The sequence below is a fragment of the Neovison vison genome, chromosome 8 (assembly GCF_020171115.1).
Source record: "Neovison vison isolate M4711 chromosome 8, ASM_NN_V1, whole genome shotgun sequence".
Taxonomy (NCBI): Eukaryota; Metazoa; Chordata; class Mammalia; order Carnivora; family Mustelidae; genus Neogale; species Neogale vison.
In genome coordinates, this window is record NC_058098.1 from 107,990,577 (window position 1) to 108,013,983 (window position 23,407).

A 23,407-nucleotide genomic window follows, 5' to 3' on the forward strand; every position below is an offset into this window, starting at 1 on the left:
ACAGTCTTAAGCAGACTTCATGCCCAGCACAGAGCCTGACACAGGACTTGATCCCAGAACCCCGAGATCATGACCTGAGCCCAAATCAAGAGTTGGGTGTCCAACCAACTGAGCCACCTGGGCACCCCCCACACCATCTTTTGAAATTTCATTTAGTTTTCAATTTTTTATTTAGGAAAAAATAGTTTATTAATTTGTTTCATCCTGTTCATACTCTTCATGTCCTCTTCCTCCTTCCATTTCTTTCTTCCTTCCTTTCCCTTTTGTTCCTTCTACTTTGTTGCTCTATTAGAGCTCTTCTCATATTCTGGGCTTTAAACCTTTGACATATATGTTACAAATCGTTTCTCCCAGTCTGTTGCTTGACCTTCTACTTTGTTTAGTATGTCTTTCATTTTACAGAAATATTTAATTTTTTTAAAAAAAATTTTATTTATTTGACAGACTAGATCACAAGTAGGCAGAGACGCAGAGAGAGAGGAGGAAGCAGGCTCCCTGCTGAGCAGAGAGCTGATGTGGGGCTTGATCCCAGGACCCTAGAATCATGACCTGAGCCAAAGGCAGAGGCTTTAACCCACTGAACCACCGAGGTACCCCAGAAATATTTAATTTTTTAAAAAGATTTTTTAAAAATTTATTTGAAAGAGAGCACAGGCGGGAGGAGAGGGTGAAGTGGGGCTAAATCCCAGTACCCTGAGATCATGACCTGAGCCAAAGGCAGCCACCTAACCCACTGAGCCACCCAGGCACCCCAGAAATAATCGATTTTTATGTGATCTAATCTGTTATGGATGTCAAAACACCCAGGTTTTGGCTTGCTCAGAAAGTCTAAAACACAAAAAAATATTCTTACGTATGTTTTTTTCTTGTGGTTTTTTAATAATTTTATCTTTCTGGTTTAAAGTACCAAGTTCATGGGGATTTATTTTCATTTACCATTTGAAGAAGAGATATCAAACCTTTCTCTAAATGCACGGTGTTTTTCCTAATCCCATTTATTAAGCAGCCTACTTTACCTGCTGAAAATATTTTACGTGTGTGGGTTTTACATTGAGGGGGCTGGAAGAGGTGAAGTAGCCAATTTTGGTTGGAACATGGAACTCAGTTTTTGGCAACATATCCTTTCTGAACTTGGGGCTCAGGGATAGAGGGAACCGTAGAGCTTTCAGAGGATATGAGATAGAGACGGGAAGGGGTAGATAACCTGGGACAAGTCGATGGTAAACACGGTAGGGGAACAGCAGAGGGGGATGTGTGTGGAGAGCTGAGAAGAACCTTGGAATAAATGAGCCCAGCTGGCAGTCAGCTCATGGAAAGGCAGGTGCTCCTGCTGGACGCAGGCCAGGCTGGTCCAACCCTGGGTAAGACTTTTGGGCATGGGGAGAATCAGGTTCGGATATTTGTGTATTGAAAACTTTTATCTCAAGTGTGAATGGTAGATGTGCCATCCTGGTAGAAAAGAAGCCTGATTTTTCTGGGGGCAGAGAAATCAGATCCGTGAAAATAATTTGAAAAGCAGGCATGGACACAGTCTGCAAGAATGAACTCCACCCCACCGAAGCGTGGAGTTTGATTCAAACCAGAAGACTTAGCGGGGCTCCAGTCTGCTAACAGCTTCAGAGGGTGGAAATCTAGAAAGAGCATCCAGAGGGCCAGCCTGAAGCCTCCCACTCTCAAAGAAGGCTTTCCAGGATGCTGTGACTTCTGTCTCGCCCCATGAAGTCCTTATGGAGGGAGACCATTAAGTCCCCAGCACCCTTCCTTCTGGGTCCACAGCAGATTCCCGCTGAACCAACCTCATGGACTTAATATCTGTGCCATCGTTCGGGGCTCCGTGCTCAGAATCCACTCCAGGGCTCTCTGACTCTGCTGTCTCCATCCTGAAATTCTGAATAGTTTTGGAACAAGGGGCCACACGTGTTCATTTTGCACTGGGCCCCACATGTTCGGGGCTCGGGCCTGGATGGAGGTCACGGATCCCAGTGTGTTCCTGGGAGTCCACACATATGCTTGCACTCCTTGAGCACAGTGTTTAAGGGAGCCCTGCCGGGAGGCAGAGGGAACAGGTGCTGAAATGTAGTTGCCTTTCGTGACTTGGACTCTTCACTACTGCTTTATGTCACAGCAGGCCCTGATTCATGAAATGTGGCTAAAAGCAACTTACAAAAATGAAGGGGTAGGAATAGAATTTCCAGGGCAATTCTGAAAGAACCTCTAGCCACAGGACCTGCTGTACCTGGGCCATGTTCTCTGCACTAGAAGGACACACAGAGAAAGAAGGCTGCCAGCAGGAGGCCTACATGCTCTGCTGATCTGAGGGCTCAACCATGTACTTATCCTGAAGGTTCCCAGAACTTAAGAGTCATGTGCCCTGAAACAGGAGTTGTAGAAGTCCTCTCTGCCCATCTGAGACATGCTTCATGGCAGGGAGCTGCTGGACAACTTTCCCAGTTTATCCCAGTCCCTGGGGATTCCTGCAGATTGAAAGAATTTTCTTTTCTCTTTGGGATTCTGCTTTCACCACCCACTATGTCCCTTCCTTTGGGACCGGGAAGCATCAGGCAGGGATGGACCCAGTCCTCTCACTACCTACACATTAGACCCAGGTACTCCCCCTAGGGGGAAGTTTGCAGTCCAGATTTGAAGAAAGCACCACAGGTTGTGAAGCCAACTCCCCATTCCTACCGAAATTCTAAACACCCAGCTCTCTGGTGAGTTCTCCCTCAGGATTTGACAGATCAGGTTCCCAGCAAGGAGAACCCGCTGGAATCAGGACTAGCTGCAGGGTTCCTGGAATCTTGTAGTTCACCCAACATGATGGTTTATGAAATGGAACATCCAGAACATCCAGTGGCATTTGCCCCCATAGGAAACAGAAGCTTCCATAAAACTTCCTCTACACTGTTTTTATGCTCAGACCACCTGTGGGTCAGTTATTGATAATGTGACAATGGAGGCGAGGAAGGCACCAGTGAGTGGTGTAGAACACAATAAACTATGCCCCAAGAGATTCCACAGTCAAGTGTAGAATGAAGAACTCCAGGTTGATTTAACAGAAACTTTTTTTTTTTAATTGCAGGACTTCTCAGAGCCTTCGGCCATGCTTTGTAAATATCCCAAATGCCATAACATAGATAGTAAATCCTAAATGCAGGTGGTGATGGAACCTTCCCCTCTTTTTTTCTTGGAGAATTTTATAGGACCAGAGTTCCAAAGAATGCACTTTGGGACAAAACATACCCATGTTACAGAAGTTTAGAAGGAATATGTTAGTATGGGATAAAAGAGAGTGACATTTGGATTAAAATTTAAAAAATCAGAGAAGATCCCTAGATCTTCCCAGATGGGAAGAGTGGCATGGTAAGAGGCCGAGGATAGTGACAAGTGGTGGATCTAGGGCAGGCTGGTGAGGGCAGGCTTGGGGGAAAGAGGAGGCTGGGGCAATTTGTTAGAGGTAGACCATAGTGTTGGGCCTTTCACTTGCAGACAGCCTACATTTGTGCGTGTGTGTGTGTGTGTGTGTGTGTGTACAGCGCTTAAAGGTTTTGAGCAGGGGATAGCATGATGCATGCACAGCTTTAGAAAGATGACTTTGTGGGAAGAACTGAAGACGTCCTGGAGACTGGTCGCCCTCTAGGAAGGCAGCCTCAACATGGAAGCTTGGCATGGCCAGGAAGGAACAGACCCAGGTGGCAAGACAGCCAACAGACCCACGAGGTCAAGGTAGAGGTGGCAGCACGGACAACTGGCTGAGTTCTGAAACTCCAGGCTGCCCACGTCACCACTGACGTTTCGAAAACTCGGAACAGATGGTAACACCTGGGCCTGTACAGATGGGTCAGGAGGATGGCTATGATCATGTGAGGGGTGGGCACGGAGTGGAAAGAGTTTCTCCCACTGGCACATTAAGAATATTACAGAGGGGTTCCCCCTCTTTCCCTCAAGGGTGTACTGGCTGGGGAACCAGCAGATAGCGTGGGGGAACACCGGCGTGCCAGGAACCCACTGCTGCCCACCCCTTCGAAAGCCATCTACATGGAGGATGAGCAGTGACCAGAAGGGAGAGGCATGAGCAGGCCCTCTGGCTGTGATGGACAGCTCGCTGTGGCTAGTCGGAACAACAGCCCCAGGGAGCAGAGTTTTACACACGTGGCTCCAGTAAGGCCTTGTCCAACCAGCTCTGGCTCTTCTTGCTCTTTGGAACCAACAGAATCCACTGCTCGTTGAACTGCTTATCCTGGAATCTCACAAATTTGCACGTTGACTTTGTTAATAAAGGACTAAGTAGATAATTCAGACAAGCCCTGTGGTTTGGAAGCCACGGATTTTGGCACTTCGTGTTCATGCATAAGACGAATAGCATTTGAGGAACAGCGTTTCCTAGACCGAGGCTCTATGTTTGGATCGAATACAGCCCCTCTAGACAATCTTCCAAAGAAATTCAGTTGGCCTCTTTGGTCCGTACCTTCCCCCTTATTGCCTCCTCTCATGCATAAATTTATGTGTGTTCACATTTATGTATGAACATGCACTAGTGTGCCCTCCTGTGCAGACATCTGGTTCCTGAAATTTCAATCCATCTGCTGCCAAGGTTCATAACCAGGACAGACTGACGGACAGTTCTTAGTGCTTGATAGGATAGTCATCTTACATTATAAAGAGCACCAAAATATTCTACGGAAAATATTTCTGCGTCGCGTGAAGAATTAATGAGATAGGAATGAGGCAAAAAGCCATCGTTATTTCATTAAGCACGAAGGTACTACGGATGAGGCTGCAGCAGAGAATCAGAGAGGAATCCTGGTGGAAGCAACTCCAGCCTTGAAGGAGAGCGGTCTGAGTTATGAAAGCATGAAGGAGGAAGGGAGAGGGGTTGGAGGATGACTACCCTGAGGCTCACAGTGCTGGTCAAGGAGACATTATCAGGACCAGGCCCTGAGAGGCAGGTGGCTTTGGACGTGTAGCAGAGGACACAGAAGGCTGTCTGGGGGCAGAAGTCAGTGGGTACGCAGGCATGAGGTGGGTGTGTCCAGGCTATGTATACGCGGGGCCCTGTTGTGTGCCCTTTCAACGGGTAGATCAGCACAGAGATAGAGGTACAAGACTCAGCAGGAGAAGTGGGTTGATTCCCATCTGGCTACTATGACACAAATACACAAATGAGGACAGCCCCTTATGGAAGAGCCCTCGGCACAGGTTTCTGCCAAGGTTAATGTTGCTCGAACCATGGCTGGAACTCCCTCAGAAGGATTACCTTGAGAGCCCATGCAGCAGCCACAGGGAGAAGAACCCCCATTGCTCCAGCTGGCTCACTTCACCTGACAGTTTCTAAAATCTCTCACATGGAATTTGTCACTCTATTAAACATCCATAAAATGCACTGTGCACCTGAAAAGCTTTTGCAAAAGAAGAGCTTAAAAATGGAATCTTAAGCAGCAGAAACCATGACTTCCAAACCCCAGGGCTCATTTGAATTATCTCCATAGTCCTTTATTAACAATGTCAACGTGCAAATATGTGTGATTCCAGGACAGGGGGCTCTGGGAGCTGTGGGTTCCACTGGTTCCAAGTAGCGAGAGAATTCCCTTGTCTTAAGGACCAATCCATTTTTAGTCAATCTTTATTAATCACATATTACAGCACTATTATAACTCCAAACTACCTATCTGTGGTTCCTTTTGTAATGCTGGTGGAACTTTTCTTCTGTCATCAGACTTGTCAATGTTCAACCTGAATTCAGTTGCTTCTCTCCAACTATTCCAAGCTAATTCTGGGGGAGGATGTGTCTGTCTGTGTGCTTTTGTGCTGTCCCATGTTGAAGTCCTGGCTCTATACTGTTTTCATTATTACTTAGGATCCCGCCGGAAGGACATTACTAAGTTTTGTGAAATCCAAGTTCACATGTTGACTGAGATTATGTGGGTTGAAGCACCTCTGAAAGCTTACAGGCTGGGGACGACTCAGTGGTGTCTGATGGCCCAAGAGATATAAATCCTGGGTACCTTGCAACAGCAGAAATGTATTTGCTCAGATTCCCGGAGGCTGAAAGTCCAAGATCGAGGTGTTGACAAGTTTGGTTTCTTCTGAGGCCTCTCCCCTTGGTTTGCAGACGGCCACCTTCTCCCTATGTCCCCACATGGTCTTTTCTCTGTGCATGTGCTAGTCTGTGTCTTAATCCCCTCTTCTTATAAGGATGGTCATTTTGGATTAGGGCCCTCTTATATGAACTCATTTTGCCTTAATTAGTTCTTTAAAGGCACTATCTCCAAATACAGCATTGTACTGAGATACCGCAGGTTAGGACTTCAATATAATAAATTTTAGTGGAATACAATTCAGACCATAGCCATTTGTTTGAGGTAATGCATATAAGACTCATTTCCATGTATTTCTGTCACCTATGGATGAATTACACAAGAAGCAGCTAGATGCAACGTCCAGCCAATTGACATCATCATGATCAATTATAAAGACAAAATTTCTTCACCTTTGCATTTTCATTGCTGGCTTCTCTGCTTTAAATCTGACTGCTACAAAAATTCAGAATTCTGCTACTGAAAGTGTAGCAGAATCCCTTTCTGGTTTCAAATAGTACATTTCATCTCTACCATTTTGATCCAGGGCCAATTGCCAAGTAGGTGGGGTATGATTTTCGTGTTTGTGAGAACACAGGTACCCCTAGTCCTATGGCAGAGGGCTGTATCACCTGCCTAATGGCTGGGACCTATTGTTCCCTCTGATGGAGACAGCTCTCGGGGTCAGCCAGGCCACTGACCAGTCCTGGCTTCCTTCCTGCCCACCTTCCATGAGTCTTTTCCTTACACCTCTCAAGTTCACATTGTCCATGATCGTCCTCCAAAGGGTTGGCTATCTTTGGAGATGCCTCTGTCCTGAATTCTGCCCTGGGTTTACGGGCTTTATTTTGCTTTGCAGTTTTTGACATTTTCTCCTATGAGTTCTGTTCCCATAGGAATTGACTAAGTTCTCTTTCTCTGAGACTTCCTCTTCTGGTTTATGCTCTTAAATATAATGCACTCAGCCCTTCCCTTAAGAGCACTGGCTCTTTTATCACTGGAGTCCCGCACACCAGGGTTTGAATTTTCTAGCCCACTGCTAACTGGTCAGGCAGGTAAGATTATTCAGTTTGCATCCCTAGGTCTCATTGTCCTCATCCATTTACCTCGTCCATTTACCAAGAAGTAAATGATAGCACCTATTTCTAAGGCTGCTGCTGATGTTAAATGTAAAACTCTTAACACAGAGCTCAGTACTGAGAAGATGCATGGAAAATGTCAGCTACATGATTATTTTTACTCATATTTACACATGCTGTGGCATTTCAAAAAGCTAGAATTCCTTTCCTAGGCTCACCTCATACAAACCCGCTTTATCTCTTGACTCTGTCATGTCCCCTCCCATGACCAGATGCCAGACCACCTTCTTTAATGGCTGGGAAATTCTGGTTTCTGTTGAACCAGTCTGTTTATTGGAACTCTGGCAATTTCTGATCCCTGTTCTGTCCTTTGGTGCAACACAGCCCAGTCCGGCTCTTCTCATGTTCCTCCAAGACATTCCCAAGCCCAAATTTCCTTAGACTGCTTCATATCTAATAAGCGAATCATCCATTGTCTGGCCACTCTCCCCTAAATATTCTCCACTGCTTCCATCCTTCTGAAACTGCGGATCTTAGAAAGAGACAGGATACTTCAGGTGAGATCTGGCCAACCCAGAGCAGAACGGGCCACCACCTCATGCTGTACGAAGCCCCCTGGAGCCGTTGCCCTTAACTGGTGGCCACATTACACTTTCTTCAATAATGCATTTATTGTTAATATAATCCTGTAAGGTTTTTTTCCCTCTTTAATTTCTGCTGCAAAAGACAAGTCTCCTATACTTTAAACTTATGAATTTGGGTGTTTTTTTTTTTTTCATCCAAAAGTGTATAACCTAATACGGCCTTTATTAAACATTATTATAGAATATTTAAGCCATTATCCTATCCCACCAAAATCTTCTGGTATTCTGTCTGTAAGTCAATAACTGCACTCCCTGGGGGAATGGATCATCAGTAGATCTGACAAACACTTTGACCATGTTGTTGTCATGTCACTGAGAAGTAGTGGACAGGGCAGGGCTAAGAATGGGGGCCTGGAGGGGGGCTGGAGGGAGACAGCCCGCCATGTGACGCCAGTTAGAATTCTGGGCTCAGTCAACCAACTGTGAAACTGTTAAACTTGTTCCTGAATGGATTTCTCTGTTGTGGCCTCTAGGATTCCTTCGGTGGTGACTTGCTGAAGCCTAGATAAGCTGCTCGCCATTATTTCCTTGATTTACCATTCTCATGCCCCTGCCATAAGAAAATGAGATCAGCTGCCTGTGACCCACTCCTGGGACATGCTACTTATTTTTCTGAGGTCTTCTGAAGCATGATTTTTGGCACTTTAGAACCTTGTGTCAAGGATAAACTTAAGGGCCAAAGTTTTTGGAGTTACCTTCTTGCCCTTTGTAGCCTCCAGAACCGCCCGTATCTCTGAATGCTGGAACAGTTCGCCCGGGTCCACAGGCTGACTGCATGCTGCAGGTCGCTGAGTTGGGAGGCAGGACCCCGCTTGCGTCATCCAGGTACCCATTCACCGTGGCCACCCCCGGCCATCCTGGGCCTCAGTTGTCTCACTTGCTGTCCTTGGTCCTTGGGATGCTTTACTTTTTTGTGTCAACCTGGCTAGACCACAGCTCCCAGATATTTAGCCAAACATTATCTTAGATGTTTCTGTGAAGTAATTTCTAGATGAGATTAAAATTTAAATTTGTAGACGTGGAGTAAAGCTGCATGCTTCCATAAGGTAGACCGGCCTCATCTAATCAGTGGAAGGCCAGAATGGGAAACATACTGAGGTCCCTTGAAGAAGAGGGAATTCTGCCAGCAAACGACCTTCAGACTCAAACCACAACTCTTTCCTGGGTCTCCAGCCTGCAGGCTTACTTTGTAGATTTTGCACTTGTCAAGCCTCCATGATTACATGAGTCACTTATTTAAAATAAATCTTTCCCTTTCTCTTTTTCCCCCCTCTCTATACATACTCTATTGGTTATGTTTCTCTGGAGAACTCTGACAACTACAGTCCTCTGTCCAGTATTAGCATTATTTTGACGGACAAAATAGATAAAATAGAAGTGAAGGAGTTCTCCTTTCTATCCTGAGCCCCTCTCTTCTGTTTCTCTGCAGCCCATTTTGATTTGTTCCTTCCTGAAAGTACTCTGCCAGGGCTCTGTTGAACTCCCTTTAAAAACATAAACTGAGCACCTACTATGTGCAGAGCACTGGCTCCCAACAGGCGGGTAGGCACTAGCTCCCTTTTGCACCAGTGTTCCATCTTTCGCTCACATCCTTTCCGTTTGAGTTATGCTGGTCGTGTGGCCATGACACTCTCCATAAGTATTCAGCTCTTCTTCTTCATAATGGCCATGTCCTGTTGTAGGGGAGAATTAAGCATCCGAGAGCCTCCCAGTCTTCTTGAACCATCATTTTTCTAGGGACTTATACCCTACCATGCTCTTTTGGAGCCTGCATTCTTCGAGTCGCAGGAACACCTGACCTTCTCCTCCATCCTTTGAAACATAGCTGGCAGGGTAGTTACTAGCCCAGGTCTGGGGTCAGAGAGCCCTTGCTCTTAATCTAAAATCTGCTACTTGCTTGCAGTCTGATCTTGGCCAAACTTTTTAACCTTCCCTGGTCTCAGTTAGTGTGGGGGCTTTTGACAGCGCTCACTTCATGTGAAGGATTATGTAAGAAGAGGCAGCTGATTACTTAGCAGTATGCCAGGCCTGGGAAGGAAGGCTCCAGTCTGGGAAAGGGGGGCTCCAGTCTCATCAGGTGCATGATTTGGGGCCTTCTGAGCTGTTTTTCTCCTCTCTTCACCCATCACTCCCTCCGGCAGTCACTGGTATCTTTCATGGGCATTCTGTCTCTTTTCTCTTGCACACACAGGGCAGAATGGTAGTTGCCCAGACTTTGTGAAGTTACACATGCCCATGGGACTTGCTTTGGCAAAATAAGTAAGTGCTGGACATGCGGCTTGAGGAAGAAATATAATTTTGTTGGGATAAGCTATTAAGATATGGGAGGTAGTGTTTGTTAGGGCAGCACAGCCTAGCCTGTTCTGACTGATATACTCCTTCATCATGACTGTCTGAAATCACGTAGCCAACCTTACATCTGTTGTATATATAAGTAGCCCTTATTATATGGGTGTATTTACAAAAATATATAGAAATGGATACATGTATAGAAATATATTTAAATTTTTAAAGAGTTACTTGAGGGAAATTTTTTCAATGCTTTTTTTAAACTTCCTATGAAAAATAGGAATTTGAGGCTGATGGTGAAATTGCCTAATCTCCTCATATTGACTATAATTGGAAAATGGCCAGAGAAACTATGGCCAAGTTTCCAGTCCAGGTCTTGACCCTGAGCTGGATTCATAGCCCTGCAGAGGGCACTGAGATGATAGCATTCACTGCATTGCCCTTACAGTGTTGGAGAAGGAGGTGACATCACACCTGCCTGGCAGAACCTCTCAAAAGCTCCCCTTGGCCACTTTCCTCCTCCTGCACCTCTGCTCCCCAAGGCTGGCTTGTGTCTTACAACCTGTCCAAGCATACCTCTTCTGGTCCGCTCTGCTTCACCTCCATGTCTCCCTTCTCCTCCACCCTAACTCGGGGTCCTTCCCTCTGGAGCCATCTCCCTTCTCTTAGGCAGCTGGCTGGTGAGGTATTTTGCTTTGTTCCAACTTTGATCTCTTCCTCACTCCAAAACCTACTGACGGTTATCCCTGACATCTTCAGAATCCACCTTCCTCGGAAGGGATGGGCAGGGGGATTTTATACAACTTATTTCATTTTTTTAAAATGTCTTCAATGATTGATTTTTTTCTGAAAATCATTGGTGTTAGAGTCTAATGAATCTTTCCTATCACAAAGACTAAAGATCTATTTCACGGGGTTCGATCTTTCTCTGTTGGATCAACAGCAGTAATGTCCAAAAGAATCAGAGTTATTTGCTAACTATACGTGAGCTATTTGGTCCTTTCAAACTTCTGCCCCAGATTACCCTGAACAGATGGGTTGATGTGAGTCCCTGTGAAGGTGTTTTCTGACTTGAGAGCAGGTTGTTGGCCAAGCCCAAGGGACAGGCATTTGGACCTCAGAAACTCTCACAGACGGCGGGTCCCAGGGAAGGTGCCCAGGACATCCAGTGAAAGCTTATTCACCCTCCCCTGGGAGCAACTCTGAGAGGAGTAGAACTGACAGTCTCGTAACTGCGAACACCAGTATGTACCATTTTGCGCAACTCAATGTGAGGATCCACTGATGTTCCCACCAGGGATTTTCCCTTCCCTGCATCAGCCCACAGCTACAGAGTGGTGCTCTCAAAGCTTCGCAGGAAAGAAGGAAAAGAAGGGAGAGAACAAGAGTCTTGCAGAGTGGGAAAGAGACCCAGATCCTCAGATTCCATCCAGGGGTAAGAAAAGGAAAGGGGTTCTCTGCAGGCCAGGAATGGGAGAGACTCCTGTGGCAAGATCAACAATGCCCCATCCCCCACCCTGCGCCTGCTATTTTTATTGACCAGGCTGTTGGAGAACATGGTTTGGGTGTGTGGAAGCACGGAGGTCCCTCATGCCACACCCCAGAGCTACCCAGATGTGGCTAGACCAGGAAGGTCTGGGCAGCTGTGAGTCTGCCTGCACATGGCAGGGAAAGGAAAACCATTCTTAAGGAAATGGCTTTCAGAGGTTGGACAGAATTTGTACATCTGGTAGTTTTGTTCCCCATTGATGTGATCGTGCATAGGGATCAAAAACAAATGCCTTGGGTCCTGAATTTTCAGAACCCCAGGGGACTTACTTAACCTTTCTAAGGCCTGGGTTTTATCACCTAGAAATGGAAACAGAACCCATCTCCTGGTTCCATCCCTCCAGCAGAGACAGTGCTCAGGCTGGTGCCTGGCAGGGAATTAGTAGACAGCTCAGAGCTACAGCCGTAAGTCTCCTCAACCTGGCTCCATGCCCATGACCTTTCCCGGAGCCACAGACATGCCCCTGAATTTGTTCAGAATCCTTTGCAAGGAAGTGTGGGCTTTGTCTTGCCTTCCATTCAATTGATCTTACGGTGAAGGCATGACAGCGCCAGGCTCAAGGTGGTTCTGCTTCAAGTTGAGTGACAAGTCACTTGAGGATTTCTTATTCGGGGCTTTCCAAAAGGCGTCTGTGCTTCAGTAGTTTTTGTCTTATAAAAGTTTCCCACCTGCAGTTTTAGTTTATAATTATTTTAAGAGCTTTTTATAAATGAGCTAGATTTCCTTTGCACTCAGGATAATTTACAGAGTCATCAGTCACTTCACCGCAGCTGTGAGCTCTCCCCCAACCCGGCAAATGCACCTTGAAAGTGAAACCAGCTACTAGTGGGAGCAAGGAAGACTGTCTTTGAGGGAAGTAGCAATGACTATCCTGCAAATGGTTCCTGCAGCATGTCTGCTGATGGAAGCCCTGGCGTCTTCAGAAAAACTTCCCAAATCATCCACTAAGATTTATGTGCCTCTCATATATGAAATAAGAATGATTTCAGCTTCAAAGAATTATTCTGGTCTAAAAGTCAGACGAAGATGTCCTCGTAATCCATTGAACGTAAGGAAAAGCCTGCCTCTGTGGCACCCCTTGGCCCTCCAGACTGTACAAACCCTGGGTCCGGTTGGGACTTTTTTGTGAATGGACGTTAGCTCAAGTCACTTGAGCTAAACTGTAAATGAATCCCACGGAACGGGCAGACAAATTGCGCTTCCCAAATTCGAAAATGTGACCTGAACGTGAACCAGATGTTTTTCACCCAAACCCCACGAGATCCTAGAAGCGGCCAGGGCCGCCCGAAGTGGGCTGGGCTGTGCCCACTCTTGGTGGGGCTGGCGGCCCCTTGGACCCACTGGAAGGAGTCCGAACACGCCCCCAGCCGCCTCCTTCCTTCCATTTGGGTGCCCTTGAACGCTGGGTTTCCCGACAAGTTTGGCGTCAGCCTCGCGGCTTTCTTGACTCCTGACACCGCTGCTAATTCATGAGTTTATGTGCGCTGTCGCCCTTCTGAAAGGAGAATCTTATTTCAGAATTGCACCTGGACATTTTAAAGTAACTAGGATGCAAATCCTTAGCCGCCTCGGGTGCACATTAACTTCAGAGCGAGGAATGAATATGCAAGACGGCCACGGTCGGGGCGGGGGGAGCGGGGGGCGGGGGCGAGGAAAACAATTTGCATAATGGTGTTTGCCGCGCGGCGAAACTGAAACCCGGGCTGTGTGGGTGGGGCCTTGTCAGCGCTGCCGCCCACGGACGCCCCCGCCGGCACTGGCGCCCTGCGGCCGCCCACAGGGGCCGCGGGATGGCAAGGCGGAGGCGCGGGGGCACCGAGTGTGAAACCAGAAGAAACACCTGGAGCTCGGGCTCGGAGGAGACCCACGGCGCCGCCCCTGTCCCCGATGCGTGATCCGAACTGTCTCCCTGGGGTCTCCTCCTAGGTGGCAAGACACGTCTTGATAAATGGGAATAAATTGTTTTAAAGAGTTGCTGCTGCTGGTGGTGGTTTTTTCTTCTCTCTCTCTCTTTCTTACTGAGTCAGTTTCTGAGTGTTCCAGACCCCGATCTCCCAGGTCCGTGGAGCTCCTGGCGCACTGTTTCACTGGGGAGACCGGCTCAGAGCCCCAGGGCTGTCCTAAAGGAAGCTCCGTGGGCCAGCAGCTTTGACCCGCTTGTTCTGTGTCCCAGAATCATTGCAGGGCATGCTGGTTACTAGTAAACTGGGTAATTAACAGCAATTAGAGTTCCTGTCCTGTTGGGCTAGCAAGTGTCTCTTGCTAGGTGAGTTGGCAGGGTGAGTTGGGGGCATAATAACAGAATGTTGTTGATACAGGAGTGATTTGCCCAAAGTACTAGATTTTCCCCTGTAAGATATATGTATTCCTTACACCGTCATAGGAATAGAAGCCTTTCCTAGCTGTGTTTCTTTTTGCTCTGTCTTCCACCATCAGACCCGTGATGTTCTCAGGGACTCTGAAGTCCACCTGCTTGTCAGCCTCTGCAAATAGCTAGATAGCCAATGTTTCTGGCATTGTGTGTTCTGTGACATAGGTGCTCTGTTAATATAAATAACATAGATTCTTTTGTACTTATAGCTAGACTTGTATCACTTTTTTAAAGTCGCCAGATAATGAAAATATAATTACTATTAAAATGTGGGAGTGGGGGTGGAGAGGATAACTCAGACTCAGCACCTGAGAGTCACAGCCCGCCCTGAGACAGGCTTTGTCGTCGGCAGGAGGGCTGCAGGGAGGTGGTGGTAACAACAAGAGAGGTGCTCTCTGGGAACTTTCAGTTATAAATTTCAGTCGCTGTTCATTTTGACCTCAGGATGAACACCGTGGTACGAGCTTGTCATTTTTTTTTCGTAGTAGGTGTAGCTTTTTCCATCAACTACTTATTTAAAAATATTTATTTTTATGCAAATCTGAAAGGAAGGTGATACACAAGTGTGCAACTCCTGTGGGCATTTGTGGGGTGTTTGCACTGAGACCTTGCGGATGAGGCCAGAAGAGGGCTTTATGTAGTTAACTTAAACTTTTTAACTGGTCTCTGTTACTTTTCTTGTTACATTTTGGAAGAAGGGGGAGAAGACATTTTTAAAACTAGAATTGCATTACTTCGTATGCTTATTTCCACAAACATTACCTGGATGATAATTATGCGCCACATACCCTGCTACCCTAAGGAATAGTGCTCTTGTCCTTGGGAAGTTCACAGTTTGGAAGGGCAGACAGTCATGAAAGATAATGTAATATCAACACTCCTGTTTCCGGAGGACCAAATGTGTGCCAGGTTCTGGACCCAGGTTCATCATGGGAATGATCTCATTTCATCTTCACATAATCCATGAGAGAGATCCTATGTTGATACTTATTTTACAGATGAAGAAAATGAGGCACAGAGAGGTTAAGTAACTTGTCCAAGGTCACACAGCAGGTGGGTGGCAGGGCCTGGATTTGAAACCAGATTGTTGGATCCCAGAGTACATAGGCTTAACAGCCATGTCACTAAACCACACTATAAATGAAGCACTTCTGGGAGCAAAGATGCTGTCTCTTGAGGGTTCTGTCTGCTGGCATCCCCAGCATGTTCAAAAAGAAGTTGAAGTTGTGGAAGCCAGGAAGGTTTGGGGCTTCTGTATTGGTTGGTGCCTTTTGCTAGTGACAGCAGAAGAATAGTATTAACAAGGGCCATTTATTCACACCTAAAGATACATCATGCTTTGAAGGACCTGGTTAGTTTCAATCTTCTTAGATCTCATCCAGTGTTATGATGTCATTGTGGATGAGGCTGGCATTCCCATCCCTTGTCGTAAGATGTCACTTCTCATACACACAGTTTGGGGCATAAAGTAGGTAAAAATATAATATTAAGCAGAATATTTCATCAAGATATGCTGCCTGGGAATTTCACTTATCGGCACTAGAACACTTTCCCTGAGTCATGAAAAACATGCTTTTTGGAATGCTCTGACTTGGATAGCGATCACCCGAAAAAGGCAGAGCCAGGCTGTGGAGAAGCCAGGTGCCCCTCCTGCCCTTTGGTGGCATTTAAAATTAGAAAGTAGCGGGAAAGAAGAATTGTATCCTCGTGAGAACTAAGCCTTCAGTGCCTGCAGTGCGCAGCCCTGCGTTGGCTCTTCCTGGGCAGGTCCACGCCTTCGAGGCAGGAAGGGGATGAGCATGGGGAGGAGGTGTTCGAGGCAGTGGAGCCTCAGGGAGAGCAAGGTAGTGCTCCGTGGAAAGGAAAGATGCTGGTGAACCTTGAAAGCCAGAGTAGATGGAAGGAAGAAGAGGGAGTCTGAGAGGCCGCCGGGTGAAGGCAGGGGCGGGGCAGCTATGAGCCAGGTGAAAGTTGGACTGTCCTTTTGTAGGAACAGGGAGATTTTATTGGTGTGAGAGCAATGACCATGTGCTTCCATCTTTGTCCCCATCTCTGGCCTGTCCTCTCCTTCCGTACCCCATCCCGGGCTATCTTAGTGGTGTCATGATGGACTAAACTGTGTCCCACTCCAGATTCCTCTTTGGAAGTCCTAACACACTTCAGAGTGCAGCTGAATTTGGAGCTGGGGTCTTTAAAGAGGTGGTTAGGTTAAAATGAGGTCATTTCGGGTGGATGCCAGTCCAATGTGTCTGGTGTCCTTACAAGAGGAGGAGATTGGGATACAGCCCATGATAAGAAAGACCATGTGAGGATGGAGTAAGAAGGCAGCTCTATATAAGCCAAGAGGCCTCAGAAGAAGCTAAACTTGCCAGCACTTTGATCTCAGACTTCTAGCCTCCAGAACTGTGAGAACATAAATTTCTGTTGTTTACGCCCCGCAGTGTGTGGTGCTTTGCACAGGCCACCTGAGCAAACTCATACAAGTGCCCGATGTATGTTTGTTGAATAAAAGCAAAGATAGATGGATAGGAGGAAGAAAATGTTTCATGGCTAGGATGAGAGCAAACCATGCAGGTCTTTCTCAACCTCGGCAGAGAATTTAAATTTGATGCTGGAGGTAGTAGGGTACACTGGGGTCCTTGAGCAGAGGAGTTCCTTGGCCAAAGCGACCTTATAGAAGATGATATAAGGTTCTGGAGCTCTAACCTAGAGAGAGGAGCCAGGCCTGGGAACCACAAGAAGCCTTGACAAGGGGCTAGTGGGCCTCTGATGGGCAATGGGAAATGAAGGGCGTTCTTACCTTCCTTTTATGTTAATGTTCTCTCCTGGAGGGGCAGACAGGGACCTCTGATGGAAGAGAAAATTGGGACTCTACCTGGAGATAAGCCCACAAAGGCTCTGATCCAACTGGACAGAGACCAGCTTCCCTCACTTGTCAAGTGAAGGTGAATAAGCTGTTTCCTAAGGAATTCAGAATTCACACCTTCAGTGTATCTGCAGGTAAAATTTTAGGGGGATCCAGTGTGTTCCTAGCACCAGACAGAGGCTTTTCACCCTGGAAAGCAAAGAGTGGCTGAATTGGGGTACCCATGATCAGAATCCATTCATAGACCAAAGAGGCCATGAAGGGGGAGGTGCATGGGCAACAGTGGGGGACTGCCTCTTGGCCTGATGGGCTCCCTGGCATGACCTGGCCACTGGTGTTTTAATGTCACCGTCTCCTTGCTCTTCAGCCACTGTCACTGGGAAGCTGGTTGGGGTTCTCTCCCTGGGCCTTAGCTTAGGCACATCGTGGTTTCACATTAAACTCCTAGTTCAATGTCATGGCCCTTGTTGTTTGTACTCAGAGTTGCGCGGTGACGAATGAATGAAAGATCAGGGCAGATCAAATGTCAAATCTCAGCAGATGCCCTTATAATTAGAGTTGTTTCTACAAAGTGAATCAAAGCTTATAGTATCAAGAACATTGTTATACACTTTGATCAAAGTTGGATTCATATTTCTTGTTATTTCAAAGTTAGTCTCCGTGAACACTTTTCAGAAGCCCTTGTTATACTGAGCTGTTCTGAGTTTCAACAAGAAACCGATAATGTCAGGAAACATAGAAGCCATTATTTGTTCTACTATGAAAATCAAGAGCCTTTGTATGTTAAGCTCTTCAAGCATCATTCTGTTCTACTTGGTCAGATTCCATAGCATAGAGTATGGAAACCCAAAATAAAATCCTTGGGGAAGAGGGAACCGGTGTTTTATAAAGTGGCTGAATGAGAAATAAATTTGAAAATTGGGAGAATTCTAATAATTAAATCATGGAGTCCCTGGTCATTACTTGGTCAACCAACTGTTTAACCTGGGTTTTTGTTATTTTCTGTATGTTTTAACTTCCAACTTCCCTTATAAACATGTAATAAAAAGGAGTCTCAGAGGGACACACCTGGGAAACCTGGAGTGACATCTTTGAGCATAGATGTTTTCATCATGTTAGGGCATGGAGGCACTCTTAAGAATTGCCTCCCATTGGATTTCATTGGCTCTTTCCATGCATGCTTCTGTATCTTTAGTTAAATGGGACAGGCTATGAATGAGGCCAAATACTTACATATCTGTAAGCCCTCTCCTTTAACGGTAGATAGTATACAATTGCAGAGTCATTTCTGATTTGATTTAGAGTCTTTCGGTTAAAAGTGAGAGAAAACCCAACTCAAAGTGGTTTCAGCAAAATCTAGAATTTACCGCCTTGAGTAAGTAAAGAATCTCAGAGTAGGGCTGGCATAGACACTGCTCAAATGAGGTCAAGACGTTTTGTCTTCTTTTTCTTGTCTCTTTTTGGCTTAGTTTCTGCTGTGAAGCAAGTCAATTGCTTCGCAAACAGCCTCAACTCTCAAATGGTCTCTGGGTGGCAGCCACTTAACTTGTCCTTCAGGGTCCAAATCCAGCAGAAAAGAGCTTTTGTCCCAGCATTCCTTACAAAAAATGCTGTGATTCCCTCTGATTGGACCAGCTGGCTGGAAGAGGAACTGAGGTAGCTCACACAGTAGCCCCTTAGTCACTGAGCATCATGTCCATTATTTCTAAACCCGGTGTGAAATTAACAGCCGGACAGTACCCATTCACAGACTGTCTTCCTTGTTTCTCCTGCCTCCTCCCAGCAAACCCCAGCTTCTGGTGCCAGGTGCCTAGCTTCCTTCCTTATTGGTATAAAATGTTGTCTTTTGTGTCTGAGGAGGTTTTATTTGATACATCCACTGTGTGTGTGTGTGTGTGTGTGTGTGTGTGTTCTTTGAAGTGGACACAGGAACTTTGTCTTTCTAACTTTTTCTAAGTGTCACGTAGCTAGAGACAGTGAGTTGCTTCAGAAGGACTTAGCAATGCTGATGAAATGTTTCGTCTATTCTTATGCTCAAGGAATCAGTCCTCCCTTAGCAGAGAGTATCACCCACAGGTTCATCTATGTTTGCTGATCAAGAATGCCACAGGGATGTTCTTTTCAGTAGGAGCCCCCTTTCCCAGAATTGACCATGAAGAGGGTTGACTCAGGCCCCTTAGCAAAACAAAACAACCCGGGATTTCTTTGTCTTCCGTGTTCCAGGCGTATCCAGTGAGTTCTCAATGATTACAACCAGCAAGCAGATGGTGGCTGCTGTGCTATTGGTAGACTTCACTGTTTAACATGATTATTTACTCGAGTTCTAGTCCCTCGCTGCACTTTTCAGAAAGACACTTGTTCTGCAAGAGCCCTCACAGTCTGTTTCTGATTAGTTAAACTGGTCTTGATCAGTGCTAAGTTCACATTTCAGCCTTGATTTATGCCTTCCCTATCTGCAGATACGTTCCCTTGTTACCCTGTACAGTAGAGGCCTCCTCTCACTTATGCCTTCTCATTTTCATGTGAACAAGGTCATTGGTATCAGGAATACCTAACAAGGCCCCGCATGCTCACGTCACAAGAGAACAAGACGTGGACAGCAAATAATCATAAAATTCTTGATTGCTGGGGCATAGAAAAAAAATCAGAGGCAATTCCCTGAGTTGATAGTCCCAATTTTTTTAATGTCCTTCTTGAGTAGAGAAAACAGGATATTGAAACTATTCAAAGTAAATGAGACTCTGTGGATTTTAGGACAAGAGATGTAAAAAAAAAGTTCCATGGAAGTGGGCCTAGGACTTTGATGAACACCTACCCACAAAGATAAACTATGCCTTTCAGGCTGTTTTTAAGAAAAAGTGTGACCATCAAGGTCAGAGTATGGTCATTCATCCTCTATTCCTTCGATCTCTTTGGCCCTGAGCCTTGTGCAGACGTGGGCGGGAAAGAGTCCTGAAGAACAAACAGCATGGTGGCCAGATTAAGGAAGAAGGGGAAGATTCGCAGAAGTTGCTGATGATTAATAATGATCTCATGTCTTAGCTGGAACGATGTTTGCTAGGGCCTGGTCTTACAAGGAGAAATACAGGTGTCTCAGCTCTGAGCCTGCAAAGCTCGGGGGACACCCTGCCATCTGATCCCAGCCCCTCATCTTTCTCTAATACCTCAAGATTTGCCACAAAGTTTCTAAGAGACATTTGTGTCTTTACTGCATTCATGGGTATATCTAGCAAAAGTGCAAAGTCTTACTGATAAAGTGTGGACTTTTCTAGTAGAAACGAAAGAGATGTATCTTACAGATGTACAGAAAACAAGCTCACTTAAAAAAATTTTTAATGATGTATAATTTTTATAAGATCATGAATTACATTTATTTCATCTTAACCTCTGTCCTCAGAGGCATTTGAAGACCTGGAGTGGGTTCAGTCAAACACACACACACACACACACACACATACACACACAAGCACAAAAAACCCAAATGAAACAGCTTTTGAAAAGGTGTTTTGTGTGTGTATTGTAAGATTTTATAGTGAACGCTTTTGTTTTCTTTTCCCCCATTTATGCAGACTTCTGTTCTGCTCTTAGATAAAATACTAATAAACAGGAAGTTGAAAAAAAATGTGGTGCAATTGTTCTGAATGTTGTTTTCCTTGCGAGGCTTTATGGGCCACGCCACCCGGTCCTATTCAAAGCAGTCCCTGTAGGTGGTGGTGTTAATAAAGAAATGGAGCAGGCGAGTCGCCCCAAGCCAGCTCTGCCGCTGAAAGCCTCCCACGGAGGCCTCAGTCTTCAGGACTGCTGGGGCGGCTCAGACATTCCAGCAGTTTCCCCTTTATTTGTCCTGAACCAAGTTGCAGAATTTTAAGGAGGTGAAAGGCCATTCCTATGGAAAATATGTTTGTCTTCTTTTCCTCCTCAACCTGAGTTCATGAGAAGATTTTATTTCCTCTGAATGTTTAGCGTGTGTCTGTGTGTCTGTGTGTGTGTCTATAAAAGCCAGCAATACTGCAATAGCAATGCGCAACCTTTGTTTATCTTTAGGACACTTAATGAGCTACAACCCTGGTCTGTTGCCATTTGAACAAGTTGGTAAGAAAACCCAAATCTTGTCTCCCCCACCTTTTTTTTTTTCCCCCAAAAGAATGACTTTAATAATCATAGCAACAGTTAGTCAGTGCCACGAGCTATGACAGAATTATGGGCAAGAATAGATACCCCTAAGAGGTAACCCTCACCACCCCAGGCCCTCTGCTCACAGCAAGTCCCAGGCTGGGTGACCTGGGGTTTAGAAGAACCGGCCTCTGGGGTGACTGGAGCCAGACTGGGGAAGCCCAGGGATGTGCTCATTCTTGGGAAGTGGTTGTCACTCAGGGTACAATGCTGCCTTGGCTCTTCTGACTCCGTGCTTGTGGGATTTTATGCACCACTCACCCCCTCCCACCGCCCCCCCGGGCTCCCCACCTCTGTGTGAAGGCTTGCAGACTTTGGCCACACTCTGGTCTTTGCCTTTTGCCCCTCACCACGATGCCATGTCCCGGTTTCCCATAGCTACAGAAGCCAGGCAGGAAACAGGGGTGCAGAGTTGCAGGAAGGGAGCGCTGGGGAAATAAGAATTTGAGGGAGGGAGCAGGGACCCTGACAGAGAGATGGAGACAAAGAGAGCTGGCCCTCTCCAGAAGCCCCCAGAACTCCTCTTCCACCACTGGGTGGCTGTTTTAATTTATCCCCACCGGGCCTCATCTAAACTCCCCCTCCTGCTCCAGTCAAGCCTGTGCAACCCCAGACAGTTGCCTGTCCTGGGCCTGCCCTGCTGTCATTTTGTTTTTGTGTTTATTACTAAGTGAGACCAGTGTTAAACACTAGAAGAAAAAGGTAGCGATCCAGACCCAGGTGCAGGAGGCTGGGCGGGAGCGGGAGGGAGAAAGTCTGTGGCCAAGTATAAGGACCTGCCTCCAGGGATCCCACGGGTCTGAGCTCTGAGGCCATTTTAAGAAACTGTTGTTAATGTCAGAAATGAGGAGGGACGAAATAACTGTCCCGTCTTTTCCTCTGCACCTGGAGAAAAGCAAACCCCTCGGGCATACTAGGATTTCACCAATCAGACATCCCACAAGCTCCTGCCTTGAGTTTAGCCCTCTTTGGGGAAGCAGTAGGATCTGTGTGAGTGTGTGAACAGTCCGCACAGTTCTGGGGAAAGGGTCCAGAGGGGAAGAGGCTTCCACACTGAGTTTTGTGTTTACAGGACCTTTTATAGCACAGCCGTAAAGAAGCCTGATTTTTACAGGATTAAGCATGCTTCCTCTAGGAGTAAGGCATCCATTGTTCCCGGAGACAGTGAGCAGGGTTTTTTTCATTCGCACGTTGCATGTTCCAGAACTGGGGAGGAAGATATTCAGTACTCTCATTACTATTTTTGATATTTTATTTTCTGTTCAGAGTCAAGAGTTGTAGCCACCAAAGTCAGCCCCTGTCAGTAAATAAAAGGTTCCAGCAAAGAAGCATCTAAATCTTTCTGAGACGAGACCCCTGCCATGTCTGTGAACAGGAGATATTTGGGCTTGGATTTCATGAATTATTAAGTCTTTTCTTAGATGACTGCGCTCTGTGGTTAGAGAGCAGATAAGTTATTTTTCTCTTTAATGCCGAGCGTTTTCACTGATTTCAGTCTTACTCATTAGAAAATAATCTGCTCACCCACAGATGCCAGGGGTTCCAGAACACAACCACTCTACCTTCTCCTGTAGACATTTTAGACCTCCCCCCCTCCAACTGTGGCTTTCACAGTCAAATGTGAGTTGTCTTATAGTCATTGGTAAGCAGTGTTTTCGGAGCATGTTCATCCCCACTCAGGCTGTGTGTGAGATAAAACATCCACCCAGAGTCCCTGGGAGGGACACACACCCTTGGATTCAGGCATCGGGACACGAAAGTTTGGACATGATTATTAAAAAAAAAAAAAAAAGGCAACGTAAGGAAACAAATTCTCTGTGGCCCTATTGTGAATTTGTAGGGATTTCCACGACAAAGGCTATTTTAGTCATTTAAAAACATCTGTGCGCTGAGCCTAATCAGCACATTTTTATGTCTGACATTTTTATATTTGGGGAGGGATTGGAAATGAATTTGATCTGTTTCAGTTTGGAATTTCCCCAAAGGTCATTTTACCAGCTTCAGAGCTATGTCGATAATGCTTTCATTTTACACGTAGTTATTTTTCTCTCTGTTCAGGGATCACTCCTTGCCTGGTGTGTGGTCTAGCGATCTGGTGATTTCAAAACCTTACGGTGCCTCGGACTTGGACTTAGAGCCTGGACCAGGTCCGGCCATGTTGCTTGCTTGGGCCATCAGGTGGCCTGCTGGAGTCACAGACAGACAGGGCCAGGACAGGGGCCAGACCGTGGAGGACCCAGTGGTACCATTTCAGAGCTTTTGTTTTTTGTTGTTGGTTTAGCATATCCATTTTCTCCTGTAAATATCTATAAATACATACCCTCTCCAACCTGTCCCCCAGAGAATTAACAGAGCCTACAAT

At 46.1% G+C, this 23,407-nt stretch overlaps 1 long non-coding RNA gene across 10 annotated transcripts in view; it reads left to right on the forward strand.

Moving 5' to 3' along the window:
- LOC122915097 overlaps positions 1–23,407 on the forward strand; it is a 146,001-nt gene that overhangs the window by 16,246 nt on the left and 106,348 nt on the right. The window contains exon 2 of one of the 10 annotated variants that reach the window (XR_006386006.1): positions 8,510–8,622. The exons of the other annotated variants lie outside the window; for them this stretch is intronic. This is a non-coding gene — a long non-coding RNA (uncharacterized LOC122915097). The remainder of the gene's footprint in view (positions 1–8,509; positions 8,623–23,407) is intronic. 10 annotated transcript variants of the gene reach the window in all.